The sequence below is a fragment of the Gracilinanus agilis genome, chromosome 1 (assembly GCF_016433145.1).
Source record: "Gracilinanus agilis isolate LMUSP501 chromosome 1, AgileGrace, whole genome shotgun sequence".
Classification (NCBI taxonomy): domain Eukaryota; kingdom Metazoa; phylum Chordata; class Mammalia; order Didelphimorphia; family Didelphidae; genus Gracilinanus; species Gracilinanus agilis.
The window spans coordinates 774,883,233-774,898,892 of record NC_058130.1 but is presented as its reverse complement, the minus strand read 5'-3'; the positions used below and the strand labels follow the sequence as shown (position 1 = coordinate 774,898,892).

At 43.6% G+C, this 15,660-nt stretch overlaps 1 protein-coding gene across 1 annotated transcript in view; it reads left to right on the top strand.

Annotated features, from left to right (window-relative positions):
* Positions 1-15,660, top strand: part of TTC28 (tetratricopeptide repeat domain 28) — a 664,121-nt gene that overhangs the window by 218,286 nt on the left and 430,175 nt on the right. The gene's annotated exons all lie outside the window — the stretch shown is intronic.

The following is a 15,660-nucleotide window of genomic DNA, read 5'->3' as shown; positions in this document are numbered from 1 at the left end:
TTATGGGAGCTCCCTGAGGGCAGGGACCTATTCTTAGCTCTAGCTTACTAAATGCCTGTTGACCAGCTATCTGATGGGCATCCCCTTTGAACTTTGCCATAGTTTTGAAGCACCCACGCTACTGCTAAATGTGAAGGAATCCAGGCCTCCCTCTCTTGGCTGCACGTCTAAAGATCTCTCTACACATGAGGTGGGGCTGTTCCTTTTAGAAACAAAAGCCCAGGCCATACTATTCTAGCCCCTGCAAATGGCAGGTTCAGTGATAAACCCCAGAACTCTTCTTACGGGAATTCATTTGAGCAGTTGTTTCTGCCATTCTTTTCACTTCATCATGCTTGTGATGCTGTCTTTGATGAAAAGCGTCCCTTTCTCGCTCATGCGCTGATTCTGTTTCTTTGCATGCACATAAACCATGTATTCGAAGACCACAAAATAAAATTCCTCCTGCGCCCTCTCTCTGTACTTTCATGCCCACACTGATACTCTCCTTTCTGGGTCTTTTTAAGGTTTGCAAAGCATACTGCATATGTTATCTCCTTTGGTCTTTGCCGGGAGCCCCTCAAAGAAATAAGGGTCTTCATCAGGGTCCATCGAGTCAATGTAGACAGCAAAGCCTTACGTTGATCCCTAATGTCTGAAAATCAGGCCACAGGATGGATGGAAACCCAGGCAGACCCCTTTTGTGACTCCTTATGGGAGGGCTCCCGGCAGGTCTTCACAGTACACTAGGTGGTGGGTGCTTCACAGTCACAGAGCACCAAAAAGCCATCACTCTGTCGGGGTCAGTGTCCGGTGTCCGACTGTGGCGGATCAGACCAGTATGAGCTTGGAAAGCTGTAGCACAGGTCGGGTACAAATAGCCTATAGATGAGAAAACTGAGTCACAGTTGCTCAGGCAGCACACAAGTAAATGAGGGTCTGAGTATGGATTGGAACTCAGATCTTTCTAAGGTCAGGTTCAGCACTCTGGCTCTGCTCATCATGTAAACATGCCTTCACAATGCTGTCTTGTATCTGTCTGTCTGTCTATCTCTCTGTCTATCTAAATTCATGGTTCTTTCACAGAAAATTGGAGCAGTGGTTTTTTATGTTATTCATTAGAATAGCTAAAGGGAGTTTGTGATGTTTTAGCCATATATTTGCCACATATGTACAATATGTGCAAAGGGGCACTTTTGCCATTTGCTGATCTAACAAATATGCCAGGCTTCCTTGAGATAGTTGATAGGTCACACCTTTGCCATGAATTATTAGAGACTGTGAAAACCAAATTTGAGCTGCTTTTTTGGATTTACTTTTAAGAAAAGAGCCCAAAGGACCAAAAATCAATGCTATTTTTTTAGTATCATTTTCAGGGGTCATTCCAAGAATGAACTAAAGAAAGGAGAAAGCACTAGGAGAAACCTAGACTTGTGCCTATCAGTTGTGGGTTTTGTCCTTGTTTTTAAGGATTAAATAAAGGGACAAAATTCTTTTCTGAGAGAAAGAGTTTTTCAGGCCCATTGTCCCCCTTCCCCTCTTTTGCTCCTAATTATTAGTTAAAAGCCCATTAAGAACAGGCTGACTAGTTTGAAACTGACAGTACAGTCTTTAAAATAAGCATTTAGTGATCCAGCCCCAAACTCTCGCCAGTCATTTCAAAGAAAACTTTATTAATTCCGTCTATCAGTCAGCCTTCATTTAGGGATGAGGGCCTAGCAGCAGCACCAGCTGCCAGGAAATCCAAGATGTCACACTTTGCAGAGTTTCAGATCCTGAGAAAGAGTGCTGCCTTTTAACCGGAGATGGCCATCTCTGTGCTGAACTCCTGATGAAGCCACATCTTAGCATTCAATGAGATGGTTTCAGGACTTTCTTCTTTTGTTTGGAATCAAGCATAGCTATTTGTGCTGAGAATGAAATGAGCGCCTTGCTCCTTCCCCAGCTGCTAATTGGGAAAATAGCTGCAATCTCAGATATCTGGGTATTTGTTCCATGTGGCAGACAGAATTGAAAAAGAGAGTTGTTCCACAGCCTGCATTTGTAATCTCGGAGATTCATTTCAAGATGATGTCGCTAGTTTCTGTTTAGGCCAGCCCACTCCCTTGTGGGCAGTGAAAAGCCCACTGCTCTCCTCTCCCCTCCACATCTGGAGTATTGTGTTCAGTTCTGGGCACCACATTTGAAGAGGGACGTTGGTGAGCTAGAGTGTGGCCGTGCTGGTGAGAGGAGGCCTGAGACTGTTCTGGGAGGGGTTGCTATGGGTGTAGTGGAAATGGCACAAGGTTCGGTGCAAGAAAATCTGGGCTCCAGGCCTTGCCCTGCCTTTGACTTCATGATCTTGAACAAGTGTCTCAGTCTTTGTGGACCTCACTTACCTCGTATGTAAAAGAAGGTGGCAGAAGAAGCTGATCTCTGAGCTGCTTTTCAGCTTTGATAAGGATCTGATCATTTCAGAAGGTTAGTTTGGGGAAGAGGTTTTGAAGGAATGAATATTTGCTGTCTGCAAATATTTGAAGGCTTGTCATATGAAAGAAGCATTAGTTAGACTTATTATGCACAATTCCATATGGCAGAATAGGGATCTGTTAGAGGGAGGCAGCTTTTGACTAATCATCTTTGAGAACTTTCTAACAATTAGAGGAGCCAAGAAATAGGTTGGCTTGAGTAGTAGTGAGTTTCCTGTCTTTGAACATGTTTAAGCAGTCATTTGATGAGTAGTATTAAGAAAGAAATAGAAGAGTTTCATGCTTTCCTTAAGGGTTGGCCTAGATATGTTCTAAGGTCTCTCCCAAGTCCAATTTCCTTTGATTCACAGAATCATGAACTGTTAGTGTTGGAAGGGACCTTTGACATGCTCCAGATTTCTAAAAGGACTCCCTCATTTACAGAGGGAGAGACTGGAGCCCAGAGAGGGGAGTGATCTCTCAAAGGTTCATGGTAAATGACGGAGCTACCTGGGACGGTCACCCCTGGGGTTTTCATTGCATCACAGTTCTGGGAATCTATCGTTCGGGTGCTTGGTCTTATCAGGGCTGTGTACTACAGCAGAAAGTGAAATCACTTTAGAAGCGCGGGTCCTTTTCTTAATTAGATCGCTGGTTGGGTGGCTGTATGAAAGCAAATATTTTAAGTAGGAGTACTGTCAGTGTGAAGCTGGAATGGAAGGGTTTCTTTCCATTTGACAGTTTTAAGCAGCTGCTTGTAGAAGGCATGAGGAAGAGAAGTTAAATTGGACAATGATATCCCTTAAGGACTTTGTAAGAGAAAACTTTGTTGTAAAACAAAATCCTAGAATTCCATCCCAAGGATGCAGATAGTTAGAAAGGAGTCTTGGCTGTGGTTCCTTTATGGGGACGACAGTGTAAACCGAAAGAACAGCTACAGCAAAAGAGAAACCGAACGATGTGTAATTATAATGACCAAGCTTGGCTCGGAAGAAGAGTCAAGAAGATGTCATTTCTCTGCCCTCCCTAGAGAGGTAGACAGCTATCATCTGTCCAACTATCGGGCTGCTGAGTTTTGTTGAACGACTTAATTTTTCCCTTTTTCTTTTAAAATCTTTGTTATATGGAATGGCTTGTGGCTGAGGAGGTGTTAAGACAAAAGTTATCAATAACACAAGACAATTTTAAATAAGAAAGGCATCGATTCCCTTAGAGGAAACAACTGCAATCTTTTAGTTTTTCCACACTGGGCTGTCTTGGAGTTTCACTTAGATACTCTCTGTCCTATACCTACATTTGGGAACAGCTTCCACGTTTTAAATGGGGGCCTTGGCATTAAAGACGGCCTTCTTGTGACCCTAAAGAATGTTGGACGATATGGAAAACATTCTTGAGAATCTTGGCAGATTGTGCTCATTTCTGGGCGCCATGATAAGGTGGGGAGAATCCAGACGAAGGCTGCTAAAATATTAAAGGATCGCCAAATTCCAGTCGCATTACCTTGCATTGAACTGAAGTAGGACAAATGGGCCCAAACTGCAAAGCAGCAAAATTCGGCTTGACATCAGGAAATGCCTCCCCACAATGAAAGCTCTACTTACTACTGAATTGGTTTCTGCAGGAGGACGCGGTTATTTCCCACCTGCAGGTTCCTGGAGGCTGTTAGGCAGAAGCTGGATGGTCAACCACTTGTTGGAGATGTTCCAGATGGGATTTATATATAGTCTTTGAGAGGTCTTCCAGGGCTGAAATCCTGTGAATTTTCAGCTTTCATATATTTTTTATTTCGTTTCTTCTTTAGATCAGATCTTCCTGTTTTCTATAGGTTCTATAAAGGAAATCTACCCTGACAAGAGTATTTTTGTTCTAAGCTGTTGAACTACTGTCATTGGGGGTCGTACAGAGTAGTATATTTGATTTGTTATAGCTTCTTTATTCCACCCGCTCAGCATTTTCCTGGCAGTTAATTACATAGTGGCTTCAGGGTGTATTCCATGAGATGCTGAAGACACAGCTTTGCTAAAGTCTGACACACTTTCCTCCTTGGTTACATAGCTAATGGCCACTCGGGGATAATTAGTGAGAAGAAATTCCAGTGGCCCAATTACTGGCTTCTCAAGGTTCCTTCCCACCCACCCCTTAATTCTTTCATTCTCAAATTCGAAGAGCATTTCCCTATTATGGAATGTGCTTGTATGTTGTTTAGAACTGGCATTTTCTTTGATACACATAAAAGATCCTTTTTGTTTTTTTGAGTGGGTCAGGATCTCCATAAAAATTTAGTGTAATTTTATGTAAGCAGAGGCCGCTACCATTGAGTGAAAGAGATAGAACTCATATTTCCCAAGCCACAGTCATTTCTGGTCTCTGATTTCTGGGTTAAGACTCAAACCGAGGGCTGCAATCTCTGCATTTGGAGTTTATTGAGGTTTTAGGCTCTGAGCCCCCAGGGTTTCCATGGTTTTTCCCTGACATAGATCAAGAGATGAGTGTTTCAGACCTTGGTCTTGGGGCACTATTTGAACAAAGATGCCCATACAGGCCTTTGACAAGACTTCATGTGTTCTACCTCTTCTGTCATAGGCTGTGACCTCTGAATCAGGACAGCCCCTAGAGAAAGGGAGAGAAGTGTAGAGATCAGAGGAGCCATGAATAATGTCTCTGAGGATTCCTCTGGCTACTAGTTATTTCCTCTTTGGTGATGGCTTTGCCTAAATCACTGCCTTCTTGCTCTTTAGGTCCTCTCTTTCTCTCACTTCCTTTTCCTCTCCCTCTCCCCACCCCCCTTCAAGACTACTGTGGGCATAATTATTCACTGTGGGGGAGACCCCTTTTATCTCTGATGAAGGCCAGTTTTGGACAATATGGACAGCTATATTCTTCCTTTCTTCCTCAGCGCTGCCTATCGGAATCCTTTTACTCCAGGGCTTCTGGTTAGCAGTTATCACCTCTGTGAAAGTTTCACCGAAGATCCCTGACCTGAAAACATTCTCTTTTCTTCCCAAACTTTTCTTGAGCACTTTGTCTGATTTTCTTCTTTGCTGCCAGCACTCCCCACCTTATATACCAATTATCAGAGTTAATGTTGAGTTTGTTTTCCTCCCCTCCCACCCCAGTAAAACAGGGTAGGCCTCTTGAGGGTGGGGACTGTCAACACCAGATCTCTGTACCCTTGCACTTAACATAGCATATTTGTACATGGATCCTGGTGGGCCTACTAAAATGCCTGCTCGATCTACTCAAAGCTTTCCCCCCATTTTCATAGCTCCGATTCTACCACTGCTTTTTGCCTACGAGGCTCTGTGAGAGGACTCATGGGGTTAAATCTTTAACAGTAAAGTTCTAGTCCACTCTGGGTGATTCCTCCTCAACCAGATCCAGTGAATCTTTTCCTTTTGACCTTTGCCTAGGATGACAGAAAAGCACATAAACTATTACTGATCAATTTGCATCTGTGAATATTCCCTCCCAGAATGCAGGCTGCAATCTCTCTAGCCTATTTGTCCTCCAGGATTCATTCATGTACACCAGGACCTTCACCATAGGCAAGCCACTTAATGTGCTGGGGGCCTTACTTGAATTTTCTTGAAATTTATGGATGCCAATGGAACCCATAAGCTACCATGATTATTCTCTGTTCTCAACACATGAATAACCCATGTTTTTTTAGTCATTGCTATTCTTTGATAACATTATTTGCGTAGTCTCTCCTGCACAAATTCTCAATTGTAACATGCTGAAGCCCACCCATGCCCATCATGCCCTTCTCCATGATTCTTTGGCTGATCCTGAAATTCATTTCCTTCAAGATAGCAATATTAGGAACAGCCAGATGACTTAGTGGGTAGAATGCTAGATAGAGTGGAGATAAGAGGTCCAGGGTTCAAATCTGACCTCAGATACTTCTTAGCTGTGTGACCCTGGGCAAATTACTTAACCCTGATTGCCTAGCCCTTCCCACTCCTCTGCCTTGGAACTTAAGCTTGGTAACGATTCTAAGACAGAAGATAAGGGTTAAAAAAGAGATTGTAATGTTATTCCAAATTACTTGAAGAGTATTGGTGTTAAAAAAATGAGATTTTGCTTCAGGGAGAAAAACTTGGGGCCATAAAAAGACAAGGCCAATCACCTTCTCTCTTCTCCCTCCTTCCCTTTCCTCCCTTCTCTCTTCCCCCCTAGTTCCATTCTAGGCCAACTTCATTTGTGCACAGGCAGTGCATCTTCAGAGTTCATGTACTAAGGAATAAACTCTTTAGGTGGCCCATCTAGCTGTATCTCACAGCATCATCTGGATACTAGGTATTCTCCATCTGCTTTGCTTCTCCTGTGGGAAGAGTTAGGCCCAATTCCCTTGAGTGATTATTGTTGTCATCTAGAAGACCGTGTAGGGTTCTTTGGTCATGAGGCAGTCAGCTCTCAGTCAGTACACATGGATGGGGCCAATCCTAATCTTACATTCAATAAATGTGAAATACATGTTCGATATGCCCAGCGGACCAACCTAGATCATGCTTATCTGTAGGCATTCCTCACCATTAGGACTGGAAGCTTCTTGGAGACAGGGACAGGTAGGACCCATCTGTCTTTCTCCTTGGCCTTCCTACAGCACCCAGCCCAGAGAGCTGCACAGAGCAGAGCTTTGAGAAGTATTTGTGGAATGAACAATGAATGAATGAGTGCTGCAAAATAAAGAAGGCAGACGGGGGAATTACCAAAGGCCTTCAGGGTAGCATATCTGCTATAAGGGAACATTACAAACAGCATTAGTAACCCTGGAGGGCCCCTGCCACCTGTCAGTAATCCCTCTTTGACTCCAAAACTGCACTGGACCTCCTCCATGATGGTGATGGGATTGACCATTGCAGACTTGGGAAAAGCCCCTTGGACAAATGGCTTTGTGTGGGGTGAATAGTTTGGTGATCATAATAGGAGTATTGAGAATTCTTAATGGAGATTATTGAAATTCCGTCATAGGATCTCTAAATCTTGTTGCAGCATTTCCCTTACATTTTACAAGTGTATTTGTTTACAATTCCCTCTTAGAATCAACACTATGTATTAGTTTCAAGGCAGAAGAGTGTTAAGGGCTAAGCAATGGGGGTTAAGTGACTTGCCCAGGGTCACACAGCTAGGAATTATCTAAGGTCGCATTGGAACCCAGGACCTCCCATCTCTAGGCCTGACTCTCAATCTACTGAACCACCCAGCTGTCCCCTTCCCTATACTTTTTATTTTTGTTTTTTTCCTCTATACTTTTAAAGTGTATACATGTTTCATTCAGATTTTTACTGGAAGTCATGATGAGTTACTTACATGCATTTAGTGTTTTAGTAATTCTGCTTGTTATTATTATTAAAAATAGTCATGCTAGCTAGGATTTTTATAGCACCTCGATAGAGGTCCTAGACAGAGAAGATGTGTGCCAGGCACTGTGCTAAGGGCTTTACAAATGTCATCTCACTTCATTACAAGGGTGTGTGTGTGGGGGGAGGGGAGAAGTTAGGTGCTGCTACTGGACTAATTTTATACTTGAAGAAACTGAAGCAGAGATTAAGTGGTTGCTTATTTGTACCTGCAAGATTTTCATGATTTTCAGGATTCTTTATATTTTACTTAGTTTGGAACATGGAAAGGTTTCTAACGAGAATTAAATAAAAGCACTTCAGGTAGAAGCAATCCATTATTTTCTAGAGAAAGTCGATCATTTTCCTAGTTGAGCATTCATCACATGCTGCCTTTGTAAAGAGAGCACATGGTTGTAGGATTGTTTTGTTTGTCGTGACCCATTAGACTGAATGAAGCTCTTCTTGAGTTCTCCATCTGACTTTTTAGATTCTGCAGCATTCCTTCATTCCTTCCTTCATTCCTTCCTTCATTCCTTCATTTCCTTCCTCCTTCCCTCCCTCCACATACATTGTTTGAGACTCTACTGTGCCCAGCTCATTGGACTAGGCCTTGAGATAAAGGCAGTCCTGCCTCTGTTCCTGTCTGGTCCCCCAGATCCAGCATGCTCTGGGTTGGTCCACTGGGCACATGGAGCGTGATCGACTTGGAGAGATCTGGACGGCCCCCTTCATGTGTGCTGCGGGTTAACTTTGGCCAAGCGGGAGAAACCACGCGTGGCTTTGTGCCTGCCTTTCTGGCTCTCACTGCCCGCCCTGGGCCCCGCCTGCCCTGCCACTTGGGAATTTCTCCTAACTGGCTCTTCTCTCCTCCTCCTCCTCCTCCTCTGGTCATGCCATGAATGTGTTAATTAAGCTCAGCCTGGGGACCTGCGCTGCTTGCACCCAGCGGATGCCTCCTCCCTTTTGACATGCCTCCATTTATCCTCATCCTATGTGATCTCTGAGCCCGTTCTCAATCCATCTGGCGGTGTTCAGATTAAGCCAATTTTAATTAAGCTTGTGAAGTAGGCTGCACCTCTCTAGCAGATACTTTAGGAAAATACAGGCTAAAATTAAGTGGCTGTTGCCTTTCTTTCAACCAGGAGACATTTTGAAAAACCCCTACTCTGCGCAGTGCCCTTAGGACATGCTTCTTGCTCTTATTGGGGACGTTTTATAATGATAATAAATTGAACCCAGGTATTTGAGAAGTTTAAGGAAATTCATTCAACTACCTACCAATTGGGTTGATGACTCCATGATCCCAAAGGAATATTCTCCTTGTCTGTGTCCCCACAAAATCAGCTTGTCTCACCTGTCCAGATTGGTAGTGTGAATTTCTCTGAAAATTGTGCCATCTCCTATTTCCCTTGGATTGTTTTTTTTTAATCTTCTGAAATTCTCCTTGCCCTTTCCCAGGGACACTGGCCTTTTACCCACCTCTCAGTACTCGGTCCCTATAATCTCTTTGCCTAAAGATCGTTATTTAGCATAGTGTAATGGAAAGGGCTGGGCCTGTGTTCTATTTCTAACTCTTCACACTTACACTATAGCCATGTGACATGGGGAGTTATTTCCCTCCAGAGCTTGTTTCCTCTTTCAAATGAGGGAACTGGGCTAGAAGACTTACAAGACCCCTTCTAGGTCATTGATTGCATCCCTCGATTTTGACTAAGACCTTCTTCTATCCTTTGCTGCCCAGATTCCTGATGCGACTCCTTTCACATGAAGGCTCCTGTTTGTAGAACAATTATTTTCATCGTTGAGTGTAGCTGTCTCTAGGGAGAACATGCCTTCCAGCATAGACCAGCACGCCTTGGATCATCATTAGAATGTTCATCTCCATCCTGGGACGCTCCCTTCCAACAAGGACGAATCTCCCTGAGAACACTACTCATTGGTTTCCCCACATTCCCTTCTTTACCTATATGCCCCACTTTGTTGAAGTGTCTTACTGTTAGCAGCCCAGATGTTTCAAATATTCTCTCCTGCAGGCAGTTCCCCAGTTACAGGCTGATCTACCCCAGATTTACTGCTATTCTCTAGGGAGCCTTGGTGCATCTGTGCAGGGTGTTTGTATCTGAAAGGTCATTTCCTGGTGCGAATTCCAACAAAAGACAGTTGAGCCCAAGGATAGCCTTTCCTCTCTTGCATGCTGCTTTCTTTGGAAGAGAAATTAAGACTCTTCTCCGACACACTGCTGATCCCACAGAAGTAGATGATGATGTGACATATTAATGATTGACACATACACACACAGTCAGAAAAAGGTGAAAATCAGAAGAATATTTAAACTCATCTAAACATTGACACATGTCCAAGTTTCGAAGTGAATTAAATAGGGATTTGTTTCTACTGTCTAAATTGCTGTCAGCCATTGATGGATAGTTTATTCTCTCTCCACTGTTTGTAACACCCTCCTCAAAGCTGGAGGATAACACAGCTCTTTCCCTTTCCCGGTAACATCCTCCTACCTCATTTGGCAGCCATTGTATTTTGCTCCTGAATGAGCAGGAGCCAGTCTGACAGTCTTTTGTTGATTTCTCTGTCTGTCAGTGACATCCTCCTAGGCGTTCTGGTCTGGAAAGAGCATAGCTCTGAGAACGGAGGGTCAGAGGTGTCCACTCTTTTTTATTGGTCTGTCAACGTCACTTGTAAAATGTCTGAAAATATGGCTTTGGTTGCTGGGCTTAGGGGAGAATTTGATTGTGTGTTTTGAACTTTTAAGGCATTGCAGATTGAAAACAAGGTCCACTTTTCTGCAGCCAGACTGATTCTTTGAGTAAACCTTGTGCATACTCCCAGGATTCTCCTGGTATTAGGAGAAGGATCATAGCTCATGATGACATTTAAAACCCTTCCCTCTTAGGATTTCAATAGAACAAAATCCAACTCATATTGTTTTCCAAGGAGATAAAATGTGGGTGAATAGGAAAGGTCAGATCTTAGTTTTGAATAAATCTATTTGGTGCTTGGACTTTTAGTGGGAGCCTGTTTGAATAGAGTCTCTTCTTTGGGATTAATCACCTCAGATCACAGACATGCTGAACTGATGAGATCCAAGATTCATTTGATTAATTGAGCATCCAGGACATGGGCCACCTATCCACAGCTAAGGTTTGGCTGATCTCTTGCTTACTAAATCACCCTCCTCTCACCTACCCTCCTCGAGAGCACCCCACACTCCAATGTACTTCCTCCTTTTGTCCAGTCAGTATTCCCATTCCCACGGAATGCTACACTCTTTCATGAATCCAACATTTCCAGAAGAGGAGCCTGACTTATAGGGAAGTGAAGTCACTTGTCCTAGGTCCCAGAGTTACTTAATGGCAGAGCCTGGACTAGAAACTTTAGGTCTGCTCAGCTCTGAGAGCTGTTAAATAAGAAACCAGGGAATAGAGATGGGATTTGTAGTTTCATTGGTTCAGTGAACTCCCAGGTAAAGAAAAGCTCTCCCCTGAGACAGGTCAGCACCTTGTCTTTTTCTCCTTTTTTTCTTTTAAAACCTTCCGCTTCTGTCTTAGAATTGAATAGGTATCATTGAGCAGCAAAGGCTAGGCATTTGGGGCTAAGACACCCTTGCCCATGTCACACAGGTAAGAAGTGTCTTTCTTCAGCTTAGTCTTAAAGTATCACCTGGGGCCCTGAGTTGTTAGATGATACCCAGGATTACCCTGTTAGTATGTGTCAGAGGCACAATTTGAACTTGAGCCTTTTTTGACTCTGAGGCCAGCTTTCCATTTACTATGCCATAACTAGCTAATACAGTAACACAAACAAAAATAATACTGTATCTTTGCATACCTTCCTTGATCCCAGCACAATGTGGAAAGAATCCTAAATTGAGAGTCAATTAATTAATCAGCAAACCTCGATTAAGCCCTCCTATGTTTCTGGCCCCATGCTCAGTTTTGGGGACACAAAACCAAAAATGACAAAATTTATGTTCTTGAGGAGTCTACATTGTATTGAGGGAGACAACATGTCCACATGATATATGCACATGTGAAATACATGCAAGGTATCTTGAGAGGGGGACAGTATCTGCAACTGAGGGGGATCAGGGAAGGCTTCATGGAGAAGATAGCCTAGGAGCTGACTTGGGAAGGAAATAAAGGATTTTGAAAATAAGAGCTGAGAAAGGAGCACACTTTGGGCATGAGGATAGCTGGCTAGTGCCAAGGAGGAGAGAGTTGGGAGATAGGATGGGAGTTGGGAGGAACTGCAAGAAGGCCAATTTGGCTCAACCCTAGAAGGTGTGAAAGGCTCTAATATATAATAAAATTGGAAAGGTAGGTTGGAGATTGGGTCGTGAAGGGCATTAAATATCGAACAGAGTAGTTTATATTTCCTTCTATTGGTGATAGGGAGCCTCTAAAATTTAGCAGATAGTGAAGTGACTTGGTCCTTTGCATTAGAAACATCCCTTGGACAGCTGTGTAGAGAATGGATTGGGATGGGGAGAGACTTGTGGCAGAAGGACTAATGAGGAGACCATTGCAATAATCCAGAGGAGAAAGTGATGAGGTCTTGAACTGAAGTGGCAGCCCTGGGAGTGGAGAGAAGGGGGGAGATCAGTGGGACATCAGGGCAGACATATGTGGCGCCAGACTGGGAGAATGAAGAATAAAAATGACTCCGAGGCCCCAAGCCTGTGGGCTTGGCTAGTTGAGGTGCCCTAGAATGGTATTCTGCCTCCAGACCTAAGAAGAGGGGGGGGGATCATGGGCAAATCAGACAGTTTTTTCTAGCCTTGGTTCCTTTATCTTCAAAATGAAAATGATACTTCTTACACTGTCTACCTCAGAGGGTTGTTGGAAGTATTTTTTAAACCATGAAAATCCTTTAGGAATGTGATTAACTTATATGTTGAATTTCCCCAGAGGGTAAGTGCATTCAGACAGAAAAGCTTATGCCCCCCATCTCCTCCCGTCAACCTACCAGCCAAATGGGGTGAGCAAACTTGGCACGATCCTTCTGGAAGGTTGTCAGGTGCTCTCTAGTTGCCTGCTTGCATCGTCTTGATGTTTCTAGCTTTTACCTCATACCGAGCCTCTGGAGAGCAGAATCTTGGAGAACTGCATGGTTAAGGGGCTGCATTGCCCGGCTTGTCCACTGACCATAAGAGATTCTCATTGGTGCTTTCATTCGAAGAACCAAAGCGATGCCAATGGCTATCTCCTACTGCTAGGCTTATAGCGAGCTGAGCTATCACTTTGAAAGCATTCATTTTTTGCCTTTTTTGCTGCCATGGAGATGTATCAATAGCAGCAGCTATTAAGATAGCATTACAGCTGTTGCTGTGTGACTAGTCCTTTTCTGCTCATAGCAGTTCATCCCATGCCATTCCATTGGTAGAATGCTTCCATCTACCAGATGAGTCGTACATGCTTCAGGTAGAGGTTGAACGAGGCGACCTCTGAGGATGTGATTTCAGAGCATATCCAGGGAACCCGATTTTTGGATTCTCCAGTGATTTAGGGGGACAAAATGATGTTGAGCTTGCCAAGCACAGCTCTAATCCTTGACGTTGTCTCTTGTTGGGGAGACATGGACATGTGACTCTGGGAATCAGGATCGTCTTTGCAGCTCCTGTAATTTGGAAACTTGCTTTGGGAGTAGCAGTTATGATAAGGTGCCGTAGGCTTACACACAGGAATGTCTTTTTTTTTTTTAAACCCTTGTACTTCGGTGTATTTTCTCATAGGTGGAAGAGTGGTAAGGGTGGGCAATGGGGGTCAAGTGACTTGCCCAGGGTCACACAGCTGGAAGTGGCTGAGGCTGGGTTTGAACCTAGGACCTCCTGTCTCTAGGCCTGACTCTCACTCCACTGAGGAATGTCTTTTTTAAAAAAAAAATAAGTGAATGGCTTTGTTCATTTGCTTTGTCTGGTTCCAGATAGGACATGCAGGTGTTACTACTCTTCATTGGGTTTGCAGCTGGCCATGAGACAAACTGATGAAAGTGACAGAGCATAATCAAAATGGAAGACTTTTGTCCCAAGTCTGTTAGAAGTATCGTGATGGGATGTGGAATACAGCTGGGGGGAAACCCTATCACTGCTCCAGACCAGCTGAGCAGAAAAAAACCCAAACGTCGTCTTTGTGCCAAGCACGTTCTTCTCTCATGACCCTCCTCCCGTATCTGAACAGGACAATCTTGTGCGTGTATTGACCAATGAATAGACCTGATCTGTTGGTTTTTAGTAATTGGATTTCTTCCTCCTTCCAGGTTCTCTCTATTTACCCACTTCCTCCCATCTTTAGATCTCTCTTGTTCCCTCTTTGCTCTGCCTTCCTCTCACTTTCAAGGTTTTTCTAAACTTTCACAGATACATAGACCTGAAAAGGACCTCAGAGATCATCTAGCCCAATCTTCTCATTTGATAGCCGACAAGATTGAATGTTAGAGGGGTTGTGATTTGTCCATCGTCACCCACCCTGTAAATTGTGAGGCTGAGAGGAGCCCAGTAGGTTTCTCCTGAAGCTTTTCAGCTCTTTGTTCACTGCCCTGTATTGCTTTGTAGGCCCTCTGAGGTCCCTTCCAGTGCTTTACATTTTGTAATTCTGCTACTTGGTCAGGGGTCCTAGAGCTGGAAATCTGCTTAGCAATTCTCCTAACTGTCCTGTGTCTTTGAAGGCATCATCAACCTTCTCTCATCCAATGTTTTTCTCATTTGCCTGAGTGCTTGCTTGGCTGATCCGATCTCATCATGTGCTACTGCAACCTGGTCCTACTTGTGCTTATTCCTCTATGTCAGTAGAGTAAACTAGAAAGAGAATAGATTCAGGAAATCAGGATGGTTAGCCCCGACTTTACCATTCACTAGCTCCACGAGAATAGGATTCCTAGTCCGTGACTGGCACGCCTTTATCTCAGTGATCGCTAAACATGCTTGTCTCATGCATATCCTGGTTGGTAACATGCTCTAGTCTACCGACTCTCACCATGTGCCTTTCCATTGCACTTGTGTTCCTTAAATTTTGGTCCTTCAGAGGCCGTGGAATCCTGTGCTTCTTAACCATACAGCATTACCAAGCGAATATTGCTGTTCAAAGATGGACTTTGGCCAAAGGAAGCAGGATGGGATTGTTGAACACACTCCATAATTTTCCAGCGAAATTCACTTTAATATCCTCCTCCTGCGTGTAGTGCTTTTCCAAGATATAATTATTGATAGACCATATCCCTGGGATGCCTATTCAACTACATGCTATAGCCTGGATGGTCAAAAGGCAGCCTGAGTACTATCCTGGTGAAGAGGACAGCCACAGCCGCAACCACAGCCTCCACCTCCAAAGCCACAACAACATAATAGAAATAAAAAATAGGAACAGGAAGACTTCCATTGTATTGGATAGATGCTGTGTGCATGAAGATTGTATAGCATGCTAAGGTATGGATGGGCTACAAGCCAACCTTTTACAGGGAGTCCCTCTACCAATGGGATCACAGATTTCATCTGAGCCCAAGGGATTGTGGGCACATCACTGTCCTGGAAGCCCTCTGAGGTGCCTTCTGGCCCCAACTCCTAGGATCTTTCCACCTAACATTCTGGGTTCCTATTATTCTTTTAAAATACAGCCTTATTCATTTTGAGCGCATGTGCATTCATGTGTGTGTGTGTGCAACAGGGTTCTCCTATTTATTTTCAAAGTCCTCCGTTAGGGCCCATTATTTTCTCATCTTGCAAATGCTAGTGAGATTTTCTCCCTGTGCTATAACGTAGCTAGTTTATAATTTCTCAGTGTCCTTTTTCTAGTAGTTCTTCAAATATACTTGATGTAAAAACCATTGCCAAATTTTCTCATTTAAAACAGTTTTAGTGAAAATTTTGGTGTTTCTAAACT